Here is a 14,093-nt window from a genome sequence, read left to right on the forward strand (position 1 = left end):
ACTAAGAATAAAACAGTAAAAGCAAAACAGACACAAGCACAGATAAAATCAGATACCAATCAGATAAAAGTAATACAGTCAAATAAAATTAGCTAGAATAAGCTTTTTTAAAAAGGTGAGTTTTTAGTCCTTTTTTAAATGCATCCACCGTCTGCGGGGCTCTGAGATGGTCTGGGAGGGCGTTCCACAGACGGGGAGCAGCGGCTGTAAAGGCCCTGTCGCCCATAGTCTTGAGCCGAGTCCTGGGCAGGAGTAGACGGTGCTGTTGGCCTGACCGGGTTCTGTCTGAAGTATGTGATGTGAGGAGTTCGGTGAGGTAGGTGGGGGCTACACCGTGTAGACAGTGATGGGTGTGAAGGAGGATTTTGAATTCAATACGGAGGTGAACAGGGAGCCAGTGTAGGGTGCGGAGGATGGGGGTGATGTGCTCATGTTTACGCACCCTCATCAGGACCCTGGCAGCGCTGTTTTGGACATACTGAAGCCTCTGTAGGCTCTTGCCACGGATCCCGATGAGGAGTGCATTGCAATAGTCCAACCTGGAGGAGATAAAGGCATGTACGAGTCTCTCTGCAGCAGGACGGGAGAGAGATGGCCGGAGTTTGGCAATATTGCGGAGGTGAAAGAAGGAGGTTTTGCAAATGTAATTGATGTGATTGTTAAAGCTAAGATGGGGGTCAAACCTGACTCCCAAATTAGTCACAGAAGGGGAAAGGGAAGATTTGTGGCCGAAAAAGGAGACTGAGGAAATGGGGGCGGAACAGAGCTGGTGAGGGGTACCAATGTGAATGGCTTCTGTTTTGGAACTGTTCAGCTGCGGGAAGTTTTCACTCATCCAAGCCTTTATCTCCTCCAGGCAGGAGTCAAGTTGAGAAACAGAGGAGGAGGGGGTGGAGGACGGAGTGACCTTGAAATATAGTTGTGTGTCGTCAGCATAGCAATGGAATTGTATTCCATGCCTGCAGACGACACGACCGAGGGGTAGTATGTAAATGGTGAAGAGGGTTGGACCGAGCACAGAGCCCTGGGGGACTCCGCAGACAACAGTGTTAGGGCGGGATTTAGCATCCCCCAGGGCTACAAACTCGGTCCTTCCCGTGAGGTATGATTTAAACCACTGTAGGGCAGTGCCAGAGATACCTATATCGTGTTGGAGGCGGTGAAGGAGGATGTGATGATCAACAGTATCAAATGCAGCAGAGAGGTCGAGAAGGATAAGGAGGGAAGTAGAACCGGAGTCAGAGGTCATCAGAAGGTCATTGGTGACTCTGATGAGCGCTGTCTCGGTGCTGTGGGATGGACGAAAACCAGATTGGAATTTTTCATATAAACGGTTTGATTTCAGGTGGTTATGGAGTTGGATGGATACAGTTTTTTCAAGAATTTTGGAAATGAAGGGGAGATTGGAGATGGGTCTATAATTCGACAGAGGATCGGGATCAAGAGTGGGTTTTTTGAGGAGGGGCTTGATGATACCTGTTTTGAGGGTGGCCGGAACATGCCCGGTTTGAAGGGAAAGATTGATAATTTTTGTTATTAAGCGGCTAATGGAGTGGCAGTGTGCTTTAAGCAGAGGGGAAGGGAAGGGGTCTAAGGAGCAAGTGGATGGTTTGGATTTATTGATGACCTTCTCGACCTCCTGCTGCACTGTGGGGGAAAAGTGAGACAGGTTGTGGGTGACGGGTGCAATGTCACATAATGTGACAGAACTGTAAGTATGGGAGAAAGACGCGCGGATATTGTGTATTTTGGTAGTGAAGAAGTCCATGAATTTGTTGCACTGTGAGACTGTCTGATTGTGGTGTGCTATAGTTGGAGGTTTAAGGAGGTGTTTGACGGTGGTGAAGAGTTGTTTGGAGTTACCTGAGTTACTGTTAATAATGTTGGAGTAGTGAGCTAACCTGGCCTTGGAAAGTTCTTTGGCATATTTCCGTTGATGTTCCCGGTAGGCCAACTTATGCACCAGCAGCCGTGATGTAACATAGGCCCGCTCCAGGACTCGGCCAGTCCTTTTTAGTGTTCTCAGCTCCTCTGTGAACCAGGGAGCTGAACGGGTGAAGGTGACTGTCCGTTTTTTTAGTGGCGCATGAGTGTCAAGGATAGACAGGAGATTGTGGTTGTAGTAATCCATGAGTCCAGTGACTGATGTATTTGGAGGAGGGGAAAGGAGCTGCAGATGCTGACTGAGGGATGTGGAGTCAATGTTCTTGAAATTCCTGAAGGATATATGACGACGTAGTTTGGTGAGGGGGGCAGGGAGAGGGATTTTGAAGGTGACTGCATGGTGATCAGAAATGCCAATGTCCTGGATGTGAAGATCTGAAATGTGAATGGAATCTGTAATGACTAAGTCCAGGGTGTGGCCCTTGGTGTGGGTGGGACCATCGACAGATTGGTGGAGATTGAGACAGTCCAGAACCTGTTTGAATTCTGCAGCCAATCGACAGGAGAGTGAGTCCATGTGAATGTTGAAATCGCCCAGTACCAGTACGTTAGCGTGTAGGGTGCAAAGTGAAATGAGAAAATCATGAACTTCAGAGAGGAATGATGGATGTGGTTTCGGGGGGCGATAAATAACTGCTATGGTTGCAGAAGTGGCGTGATGTGAAGTGATGTGTTTACAGTTGAATACCAGGTGTTCAAAAGTGTTGACGTCTGGGACAGACAGTAAGGATGTTTGGATGGTGCTACGGTGAAATACAGCGAGGCCACCCCCCCGGCCAGTAGTGCGAGCCTTACTGAGGTAGTTATATCCAGGGGGGCAAGCCTCAATGAGGACAGAATAAACATCCGGCTGCTGCCAGGTCTCCGTGAGACAGAGAATGTCTATTTTCTTGTCTGTGATATGATCTTGGATGAGTCCAGCTTTGTTAGACAGTGATTGCACATTGAGTAGTTCCAGTGTGGAATAGCTTGTAGAGTCCGGTCCAGTTAGTGGACGAAAAACGCTGTGATCCACTCCGGATTTTCTCACCGCCGAGCCGCACGAACCCCCACCTCCGGCGTTTGAAGCAATGGCGCGCACCACCGACCAGAGGGATGCGATGCGCCCGGCACGGTCACCGAGACCCGACTGAACAAACCGGCGACCGGATCCTCTATGGATGTAGCGGGGTCGGCATGGGAGATGGAACTCACCAGAAGACGCGCCGGTGTGACGGCAGCTCTGAAGCGGCGTAAAGATGACCAGCATAATTTGGACAACGGAAGCCAATGAATTAAAAAATAAAATTTGTTCTTCCTTTCGCCAAGATACACTCTCCCACCAATTAGTTTATCACTTGTACACTGCAAAAACACATCTCCTTAAAACTAGGAAAATTTCCTCGTTTTCAGCGTAAATCTACTAGAATACTTGAAATTATCTGCTGGTGCTTCAAGTAAATTTTACTCAGATTTCTTGAAAAAAGAAAAATGGCTAGCTGAAAATGATTTTAATAGAGCAAATCAAGCAATAAGCATGTTTGTTAGAAATATTTTAAATTCAAGAATAGGTATTGTTCAAATTATTATTTGAAAGCAAACCTTTCTTGATTTAGGTGAAAAAATGACCAACCTTTAGATGTATGGTCTTAATAAGAACAAATAGTAATATTTCCTCAAAGTGGAATAATCTGACGTATTAATCTGTTAACTAGTCTTTAACACTCAAAACAAGATGGAAAAAATGATTTGACAAGATTTAAGATGTTATAAAAATTTGCAGTGTAGATGTGCAATCCATTTGAAGCGGGAGGGATGGCAGCGAATGACTGCTTAAATGGCGTGGACGTCCACTGCCAGGGGCGTGTCTAGGATTTTTTTCTTGGGGGGGCCAAACAGGGTCACAATCTGTAGAGGGGTGGCATATTTTACTGTAGGGGTGTAACGATACAAAAAAGGTCACGATTACCTCGGTTTTGGGGTCACAATTCGTTTCAGTAAAGTACAGGAATAACATGTTAAACCATTTGCTTGCTCAGCATGTTGTTTATTAAAACAAAACTCACATGATCACAGTAGCACAAATCAAGGATTTGTTTCCTCATGAATGATTACAATCCTTACCTAATCACCCCAATCATGAATGAATACCCTCTTGAATATTACTGCAAATGTAGTGGCAGCATGCAATCGTGGCCTATGTAAACTGACTGCAGGCCAGCGTTCAATACAGCACTGTATTAACCCTAACATTCGATTGCGAGCGGTTTGGTAAATATATACATGTACTTTTACACCCCTATTGTATTGACATAAAATGGTTTAAAGTTTCCAATGACAGCTTCTGATTTTAGGTGATGACAATAATAACCAGTAAACTAGATTACAAGTAATGACTTCATCAGGGCCGGCCCAGGCCATTTGGGGGCCCTTAGCAAAATAATGCCAAGGGGCCCATATTTTTGGCCCACCATTTCATCACAGTGTACTGTGAAACCCATACATGCAATCCAACCCATACGTCCATATTTTGTATATTAATCAACCCCAAATGATTGTCAGTACTTACAGTAGATGGCGCAAAACCTTTTTCTAAAAGAGGAAAAGAAAGAAGTTAAGGAAAAACTTTTATTTTTTAAGCTTTTAATGTTTTGAGATCTCTTCATTGTTCTTTCCCTAATCTGCCTGAGAAAATGAGGCCATAATGCTCAGGCGTTTATCATGTGTCATGTTGAAAAAAACTGAAATCACAGCAAACGCAAACAAACTCAAGTGAAAATTACCACAACCAAGAAAAAGGCAAAAAGAAAAAGGAAAAAAACTACCAAGTTCTAATCAGTTAAATTCTTTCAAACGATTTGAGCTCGTGTTGCTAACATTAGCTTCTTAACTTCAGCTACACAAACGTTACCCAACCACCTGTGACATGCCTACACATTAAACACTAACATTCACATTTTTTTCACAGTTTGGACATTCTCACTTACCTCAATTATGAATGGTGTTTAACCACCGCCGTGGTAGTAGTGTTCTCAAGAACAATATAAACACCAAATTGTCCAACTTGGTCTGTTGTGAATGCATGATATTGACGTTCCTGTGCATCCTATTCGCCTAAAGTTACGTGAATGAGGAAAAAGTATTCGATTGGCTGCTTCCTCCTCGACGCTGAACTCAGTCGCAGAAAGTTCAACCAAACCATCTCCTTGGCAGTGCGTTAAATTTGACGAGCTACAGTCAATTGGCGTCATCGCATCGCCCCGACGCGACATGTGTGACACGTTCACATTGACTTTCATGGGAACCCGCGGCGCGACAAGCAAATTAAGCGGCCGGTCTGAACGTAGCTTTACTGAGGTGGTGGTTGGTTGGGGGGGCACTTAGGGTGGCCAACCAAATTTCAGGGGTGGCAAATGCCACCCATTTGCCACCCCCGGCCAACCTTGTGGCCACGCCAACAATGGCAGTCAACGAGTTAAGTCGTGTCTGACCAAGTCATGATAGCAATTACTTTACAGTCAAGTGAGTATGCAATAATTTAGTATTAATCAAACAAAGAATTGAAAAAAAAACAAAAAAAACACTGTATCGGCATTGGTCAGTACCACTCAGCCTGTTGTCAGAATGGATGTTGGAGCAACACCAATATATGAGTCGCATCTGAATATCTGAGTAAATCACAGGCCCAGGAAACTGTATATATGTAATGAAAGTGTGACATAGTCCGGAAAATACTTTACGTATATGTTTTGCTTCAATTTTTATTGCACAAAGTAAAAATCATTGGTAATAAAATACAAAACATTTCCAGTTGGCCATTATATGTGTGACCCCACGATGCCGTTTACAAAAGGTGGTACGCGTTACGTTTGATCCATTATATTTCCTTGTGTAAATGTTGGGGAAAAATGTACCGTACTTCTAAGAGTAGTTTTACCACGGCAAACATTTTTTACTTTTACCTAAGAAGATTTGTGAAGGAGAAATGCTTCTCTTACTCCGTTACTTTTGGCTACACCAGAGTCGTTTTATTTTTCCTTTTTATTCTACATGTTAGATTTAACTTAATTTTTTCCAGACGTGCTATCAGTGGCACTACCGGTTTCACCAATGATATGTTGCAACAATAATCACATGACTCAATTATAGCAATCACACGTAAATGTACAGCCATATGACCACAACCAAGCTTGCAGTCTAAACTATGATCACGCCGACCTTTTCAGTTATGTGGCGTCTTTGAAGCACCGTAAAAAATAAACTATTTGACACAGAGCACTGCCGTCAACAAAGCGCAGATTTCAACCTCTTTCAACCAGTTTTTATTTTATTTGACACCGAGAGACCACGGAAAAACGGAGAGTTGATTGTTTTAATTTCATGTTATTTCTACTAGAGGGCACTCATGCTCTTTGGACAGTTAAAGTTTTATTTCTGTAGATTTTTTTTGCTGGAATTTGATTATTTATGTTTACCGTATATTTTTGGCCTAATATGGTGATTTAATAGTACAGTACAATAATAGCAGTTCATATAGATGGCATTATGGTGAGAGAATAGAATAGAATAGAATAGAATAGAATAGAATAGAATAGAATAGAATAGAATAGAATAGAATCATTCATTGTTACTGTAAACATAGTCAGACATTGTAGTCAGTTACTCATTACTTGGGTATTCTTTTCATCAAATACTTTTATAATTGTACTTTTTAAAAAAAATTATTATTACTACTTTGAGTAATATTATTTTGAAGTAATGTCATTCTTACTTAAGTCATTTTTTGGCTACACTATCCACCTCTGTGTTTACCTTCACTTCAAATTCTGATTCATGCCAGAGAATAACACCAGGCCAGTTCCCGTCCAGAACAAAGGAAATTCTCAACTTATTTGTAAAAGTGGTGTACGCTTTCCTTGGCTTTGAAATAATGCTTCGCCAATGCAAAATGTTAAAGCTAGGGACAATGAAAGTGGACAGATACCATTGTTGCCTCGGCGATTACCGCCTTAGTAAATCTGACGTCTATTAGAACTTTCTCTATCGCATCACTCAGTGTTGTTACAGGGCCTCCCTTTTGTTTCTGTCTCGTTAGGCGCCTGTGTTTTCACCGACTTTTGCGTTCGTGCCTGAGAGGACAGCCAACACCTTGAAAGTAAACACACAGCGGCCAACAATTAAATGTCAGGCAAGGGGCAGATCCTAGCCCACATCCTCTGTATGTGACGAGGCCCGCTGTAGATAACTGATAACAATTGTATGAAAAGAGGGAGTCGTGTTGTGTGGCTCTCAGTTTTCGGCTGCAGCTGTATCCACAAACACACAGTAAGTATGAACGCGAAGCTCCGTTAATAATTAATGGGTGTTTTTGAGTTGTTTATTTATTTTTGCGTGTTTTTAAGTGCTCCGACGGGCTGCTGCTCTGAAATAGCTGTGTTACCATGTGTGTTGCTATGGAGAAAGCAACCCGGTGTTGTGTAGCAGCCTCACTCCCAGGGGTATAAAGTTTGGTTAGGCATTTGCGCTCGAGATTGTGTTTTCGGGTTTACAAGCCATTTCTCGCCCCGTGTTTAACACACGCACATGCTGGCACATGTGTACAAGTTACACACAAAAAGAACGATATGACGGCCAATGTTCAAATGGCGCTCCACTTGATAGAGTTCATTCGCTTTGCGTTTCATTTGAGTGAGCCGGCACAAGGAGAGGCGTATTGAATTACTTGCAGTCCAGTTGAATACAAAGAGCAGAAAGAAAGCATGTTCGGGGTTTCCTCAGTCGCCATGAGCTTCGCTGCTTACTCAATGGCTGAGTCACAACAGTGCAATTTGTACATCAGTCACTTTCGGAAAATTGCATGGTTTATTTAATATTATTATTATTATTATTTTTAACTGTATCAAGGTGTCTTTGCTTTAAGTCCAAGTGAAATTAAAATAAATGTCTCCTAAATTTTATATCCCACGGTCAAAAAAAGTGATTACAATTGTTGGTAATTGAGGAAAAAAAAAAAAAAAAACATAACCCCTTAAAGCCCCGGCATCCACGTACAGTGGGGAAAATAAGTATTAAGTAGTCAACCACTAATTGTGCAAGTTCTCCCACTTGAAAATATTAGTGAGGCCTGTAATTGTCAACATGGGTAAACCTCAACAGTGAGAGACAGAATGTGGAAAAAAAAACCCAGAAAATCACATTGTTTGATTTTTAAAGATTTTATTTGCAAATCATGGTGTAAAATAAGTATTTGGTCAATACCAAAACTTCATCGAAGTACTTAGTTATGTACCATTTGTTGGCAATAATGGAGGCCAAACGTTTTCTGTAACTCTTCACAAGCTTTTCGCACTGTTGCTGGTATTTTGGCCCATTCCTCCATGCAGATCTCCTCTAGAGCAGTGATGTTTTGGGGCTGTCGTTGGGCAACACGGACTTTCAACTCCCGCCTCAGATTTTCTATGGGGTTTAGATCTGGAGACTGGGTAGGCCACTCCAGGACTTTGAAATGCTTCTTACGAAGCCACTCCTTTGTTGCCCTGGCTGTGTGTTGGGGATCATTGTCATGCTGAAAGACCCAGCCATGTCTCATCTTCAATGCCCTTGCTGATGGAAGGAGATTTTCACTCAAAATCTCTCGATACACGGCCCCATCCATTCTTTCCTTTACACAGATCAGTCATCCTGGTCCCTTTGCAGAAAAACAGCCCCAAAGCATGTTTCCACCCCCATGTTTCACAGTGGGTATGGTGTTCTTCGGATGCAAATCAGTATTCCTTCTCCTCCAAACACGAGAACCAGTGTTTCTACCAAAAAGTTCCATTTTGGTTTGATCTGACCATAACACATTCTCCCAGTCCTCTTCTGGATCATCCAAATGCTCTCTAGCGAACCGCAGACGGGCCTGGACATGTACTGGCTTCAGCAGGGCGACACGTCTGGCAGTGCAGGATTTGAGTCCCTGGCGGCGCATTGTGTTACTGATAGTAGCCTTTGTTACTGTAGTCCCAGCTCTTGTAGGTCATTCACTAGGTCCCCCCGTGTGGTTCTGGGATTTTTGCTCACTGTTCTTGTTATTATTTTGACGCCACGGGGTGAGATCTTGCATGGAGCCCCAGATCGAAGGAGATTATCGGTAGTCTTGTAAGTCCTTCGACAGCTCTTTGGTCTTGGCCATAGTGGAGTTTGGAGTGTGACTGACTGAGTTGTGGACAGGTGTCTTTCATACCGATAATGAGTTAAAACAGGTGCCATTAATACAGGTAACGATTGGAGCCTCGTTAGACCTCGTTAGAAGAAGTTAGACCTCTTTGACAGCCAGAAATCTTGCTTGTTTGTAGGTGACCAAATACGTATTTTCCGCTCTAATTTGGAAATAAAATTCTTTAAAAATCCAACAATGTGATCCCCCCCCCCCACGTTCCTTCTCTCATGGTTGAGGTTTACCCATGTTGACAATTACAGGCCTCTCTAATCTTTTCAAGTAGGAGAACTTGCACAATTGGTGGTTAACTAAATACTTATTTGCCCCACTGTATGTATTGTGTAAAATAGAACATAATATTATTCAGTATACAAGTGTGGCCTACATTAAAAAAAATGTGATGTCTCAATGTTGACGCTGGGTATCAATTATAATTATATTGTTTGTTTTATTTTTAATAATTAATTTAACATTTTTTCATGAATAATTAAAAATATACAACATATATAATGATGATTTAAAAAGTCCAACTCAACTTAAATTGATTGATTTATTTTGTTCATTTCATAGTATTTAATTGACAAAGATAGTTCATTTGAGCTGTGAAGGCTTAAAATTCAGTGCCACTGACGGTGCAAGACGTCCATTCCATTTAGACTAGGATTCCACAGACTCCCAGTCTAAATAGATTGGATGTCTAGCACCATCAATGATAGTCAATGACTGGAATGAGTGCCCTATAAAGGTTAACAAGGCAGTAGGGTTGTCCCAAACGACAAATTTTCTCCAACTATTTTTACGATTAGTCGACTAATCTAATAATTTATTTATTTATTCAATGTTTTTAAACTAATTTAGCAATGAAATTTTTGATGACGCTTATTAATTCACAAAAACATTTTGGAAAACTTAAATTCTTTATTAAGGTACAAAAAACATGTAAATAACAATAATAAATCACAAATAAACAATGAGGTCAAATGCTGATAACATTAACTAGTGCAAATGAATGGAATGTAAACAGATTCAGAACACTGACTTCGCCTTTCTCACACAATTCAAAACAATTCTTAAAAGAAAAATCTAGCATTAATATTATGGGATACTACTATATATAATAGTATTATAGTAATTACAATAATTATTCATTGCCTATGAGATTTGTCTTAAAGGGTGTCATTTTAAAGCTATTCTTAGTGTAGAATCTGAATTCTGAAGTAAGTGGGATTAACTCCAGAAACTGTTACTTTTATGATGAACATGTCATGCTTTTATTTTGAAATGTTCACCGGAAGTAACTTCGCTAAACCGCTAACCGTAAGCTTTACACTCTGCAAAAAAAGCACTTTTCGTCATTGCATGTAGTGCCAGTAATAGATTTTTTTCCCCATTTTTTTTTTCTTTTGCAAATGCTGTTAACCAGCGATTTTTCATGTCTGAAGTGTCACCTTTTAACCGCAAGTGTGCATTTTGAATAAGACTGCCAATGTTTTATAGCAGGCCAAACTAGGTTGTCTTTTTCCCCATTAGCTATAATTTAGCAATGCTAACGTTTACAGTGTTTAATATAGATGTGTTTCCATATTTTGGTATGTCTGAAACTTAATTGTAAGGTGTTTTGATGACCAATAAACATCTGTGAAAGGAACTGGAGTCTCATATGCCATCAACACGCAGGCACAAATATATGAACGCACACACGCACATGGCGATAAAACGCAGCCGTGAAAATTACCGCCCTCATTTTTATTTACCGTGCGATAAATTGACTCATTGCATATCGCGACAGGCTTAGCAACTTCAATAAAACATGTCGTTAGTTATTAGGATAAACTTACGATCTGCCAGCTTGTTGTCTCCTGTCGTCTTCCAAAATTACAATTGGGTGACGCCGCTTTAGGCGTTCATTCACAGCCCACGTGCAGCTTGGTATGCAAGCATGGCATTGAAGAGACAGAACACGACAGTGTACTCTCCTTTGTTTCATTGAAATAATTCAATGTTTTGGCTACTCCGATGCACTTTTTTGGCTTTGTGCTGCTCTCCCCGCTACCATAGTAAGCGTCCAACATTCTCAACTTTCCACGCATATATTTTTTTAACCTTTCATCAACCTTCAACGGAATGTTGTGTTCATCGATGCATTTACGTCATCAATGACGTCGATTACGTTACAGTTTTTTGGTGACATTTTCAAGGACAGAGGTTAATTTTATTGGAATCCCATTTCAATCCAAATGGAATATTTTCTGTCTTATGTTGTCAAAAATTTGAAATATTTTATTAAAATGTATTATGGATGGTGAATTAATTGTTTTCTGTTTTGGCAAAAGATGTTCAGCATATCTTTATGCCAAATTTTCTCAATGATCTGAGTTTTCTTAATACATGTTCATTAAAAAAAATGATGCGAGTGTGAGTTGTGCAGCTGTAAGCAGATATTTGTCACTCCGTGTGAGTCAGGAGACCTAGAGAGATTCAGCTGTACATTAATTGCTTTCTGGAGTGTGTGTCAAAACTACAGGTGCGGGTGCGTGTGTACTTTTTGATTCTGCTGCTGTGCAAACTCATTGAGTCATTTTTGTCGATTTTTTGTGAATGTTTGCGGGATGCAGCATGTAGTAGGAGGTGCTGCGCGTATACAGCGATCTGTTGTTTTATCACACTATCGACTCAAAGCTATCCGTCCATTGTGGAAGCGTGTTTACTCTGTGAGGTGCAGCTGGGTGCGGGTTTTTGCACTGTATTCATTCCAAGCTCTATTTTTCATCATCAGGTCCTCACTCCCTGAGGTCAGAGTTTGACTGAACATACCCTGAACTCCTGCACGACTTCATTTAGAGCACATGATTCCCCTGTAAAGCTCAATCACATCCTCCTCTGGCCACTGATAAATATTCAAGGCAGCCAAACCTGATTCAGTCACATCTTTCTACCTTGAGAGAAAATGGCAAGTTGTAATTGTCATGTTCGTACTAACAAATAGGATTCAACGGAAATATAGTAAAAACAAATCCTCCAGTCACTGATGAGAGGCTTGTGAGCGATGTGTGTTTCAATATGCAAAAAAGTGTGCGCCAATGGGTGTGCTTGCCTGTTGCCAAGCATATAGTGGCTCCTTTCCAACACACAGGATTCACAAACACAAGACAAGCTGAATGAAACGGCTCTAATTCGTTAGAAGAAAAAATGTCAAACAGATGCGGAAATCAACACAAACACATTTTGGGTAGTGCTGTCAACCGATTAAAATTTTTAATCGCAGTTAATCATGTTTTTTTCAAAGTTCGTTTTCATAGTTAACTTGCTCTTTTTTGTTTGAAAAAAAAATGGTCTCATTATTTCATCAAATTTTAATATACCAGCACCATCAAGTGATTGAAACACTTATTGTTTTATTTTATATATCTTTATTTTATACACTTAAGATTTATAAATGGCGGAAACCACAGACAAGGCTATAAAAGCATTTTCTGCTCTTGCACCCCTCTTTAAAATAAACTGCTCTATTTTAAACCAAAAGAGCTGTTGTGTTTGATAGAACAATATGTCTATATGTTGTCATAGCAGTTTCATGCAGTAAGCCCCCATACTTTTTAAAATTTGTCCGTTTTACCCTGGAGACCCCGCGTTTACAGACACTGTGCTTTTGTTTCAACCCAACCATAAAAAGAAGGTAAGTAATTGTATTTATTTTTCGAAATATCTATCATTTTTAGCTTCGAATCATTAATTGATGTCTAATATTTAGCTGGGGGAAAAAAAAAAAACGACTTTATAAAATTATTCACTTGCATATTTTAAAACTTTTAAACAAACTACGTCACGATGAAAAAAATAGTGTCTGTAAATAGGTCACGGATATCTACCTCATAACTATCGCTTAATTAATTGAATTTGTTTTGTTACTGTCACATTTTCCTCGACAATTTAGATGATAAATAATCGATCCAAACAAAGAAAAACTGAAAGAAAAAAAAACTTTTAAATAGGTAAATATCTGAAAAAGAAAATCTTGAAAACCCCTTGATGTCTGCGACTTCTGCATCGCGACCCTTTTTGTATTACCGTGTTTCACCTATAAAATCCCCCAAAAGGGCAGCTGTGGCCATTCACAGCTATGTTTGACACGCGGTGAGACATGCTACATGGAGTTTTTGGATCGAAACAAGGTATGTACGCGATAATATCTCATTAAAATCATGGTGTCTTTAATTATGCTCTCTCATGCTCTCACCTCGAGTTAGGGTTTAGGGGTTAAAAATTTGAATTATTTTTTTGCCCTCCTGTAAAATGTTTTCTTCCCCAAGCAAATTGAGATTTTAAGCTTTCCAATGATGCAAATGCACATAGGACAATTTAGAAATTTGGCCAAATTGGGGGTCTTAGAGCCATATACAGTGGGGCAAATAAGTATTTAGTCAACAACTAACTGTGCAAGTTCTCCCACTTGAAAATATTAGCGAGGCCTGTAATTGTCAACATGGGTAAACCTAAACCATGTGGGACAGAATGTGAAAAAAAAAACAGAAAATCACATTGTTTGATTTTTAAAGAATTTTTTTGCAAATCATGGTGGAAAATAAGTATTTGGTCAATCCAAAAGTTAATCTCAACACTTTGTTATGTACCCTTTGTTGGCAATAACGGAGGCCAAACGTTTTCTGTAACTCTTTACAAGCTTTTCACACACTGTTGCTGGTATTTTGGCCCATTCCTCCATGCAGATCTCCTCTAGAGCAGTGATGTTTTGGGGCTGTCGTTGGGCAACACGGACTTTCAACTCCCTCCTCACCCCGTGGCGTCAAAATGATAACAAGAACGGTGAGCAAAAATCCCAGAACCACACTGGGGGACCTAGTGAATAACCTACAGAGAGCTGGGACCACAGTAACAAAGGCTACTATCAGTAACACAATGCGCCGCCAGGGACTCAAATCCTGCACTGCCAGACGTGTCCCCCTGCTGA

General features: G+C 40.7%; 1 protein-coding gene across 4 annotated transcripts in view; it reads left to right on the forward strand.

Annotated features, from left to right (window-relative positions):
* kcnn1a (potassium intermediate/small conductance calcium-activated channel, subfamily N, member 1a) overlaps window positions 1-14,093 on the forward strand; it is a 190,571-nt gene that overhangs the window by 53,024 nt on the left and 123,454 nt on the right. The window contains exon 1 of one of the 4 annotated variants that reach the window (XM_057856874.1): window positions 7,234-7,248. The exons of the other annotated variants lie outside the window; for them this stretch is intronic. The gene's annotated coding sequence lies outside the window, so the exon portion shown is untranslated. Of the gene's footprint in view, window positions 1-7,233; window positions 7,249-14,093 lie in introns of those variants that run through there. 4 annotated transcript variants of the gene reach the window in all.

Source organism: Corythoichthys intestinalis, chromosome 14 (assembly GCF_030265065.1).
Source record: "Corythoichthys intestinalis isolate RoL2023-P3 chromosome 14, ASM3026506v1, whole genome shotgun sequence".
NCBI classification, from domain to species: Eukaryota; Metazoa; Chordata; class Actinopteri; order Syngnathiformes; family Syngnathidae; genus Corythoichthys; species Corythoichthys intestinalis.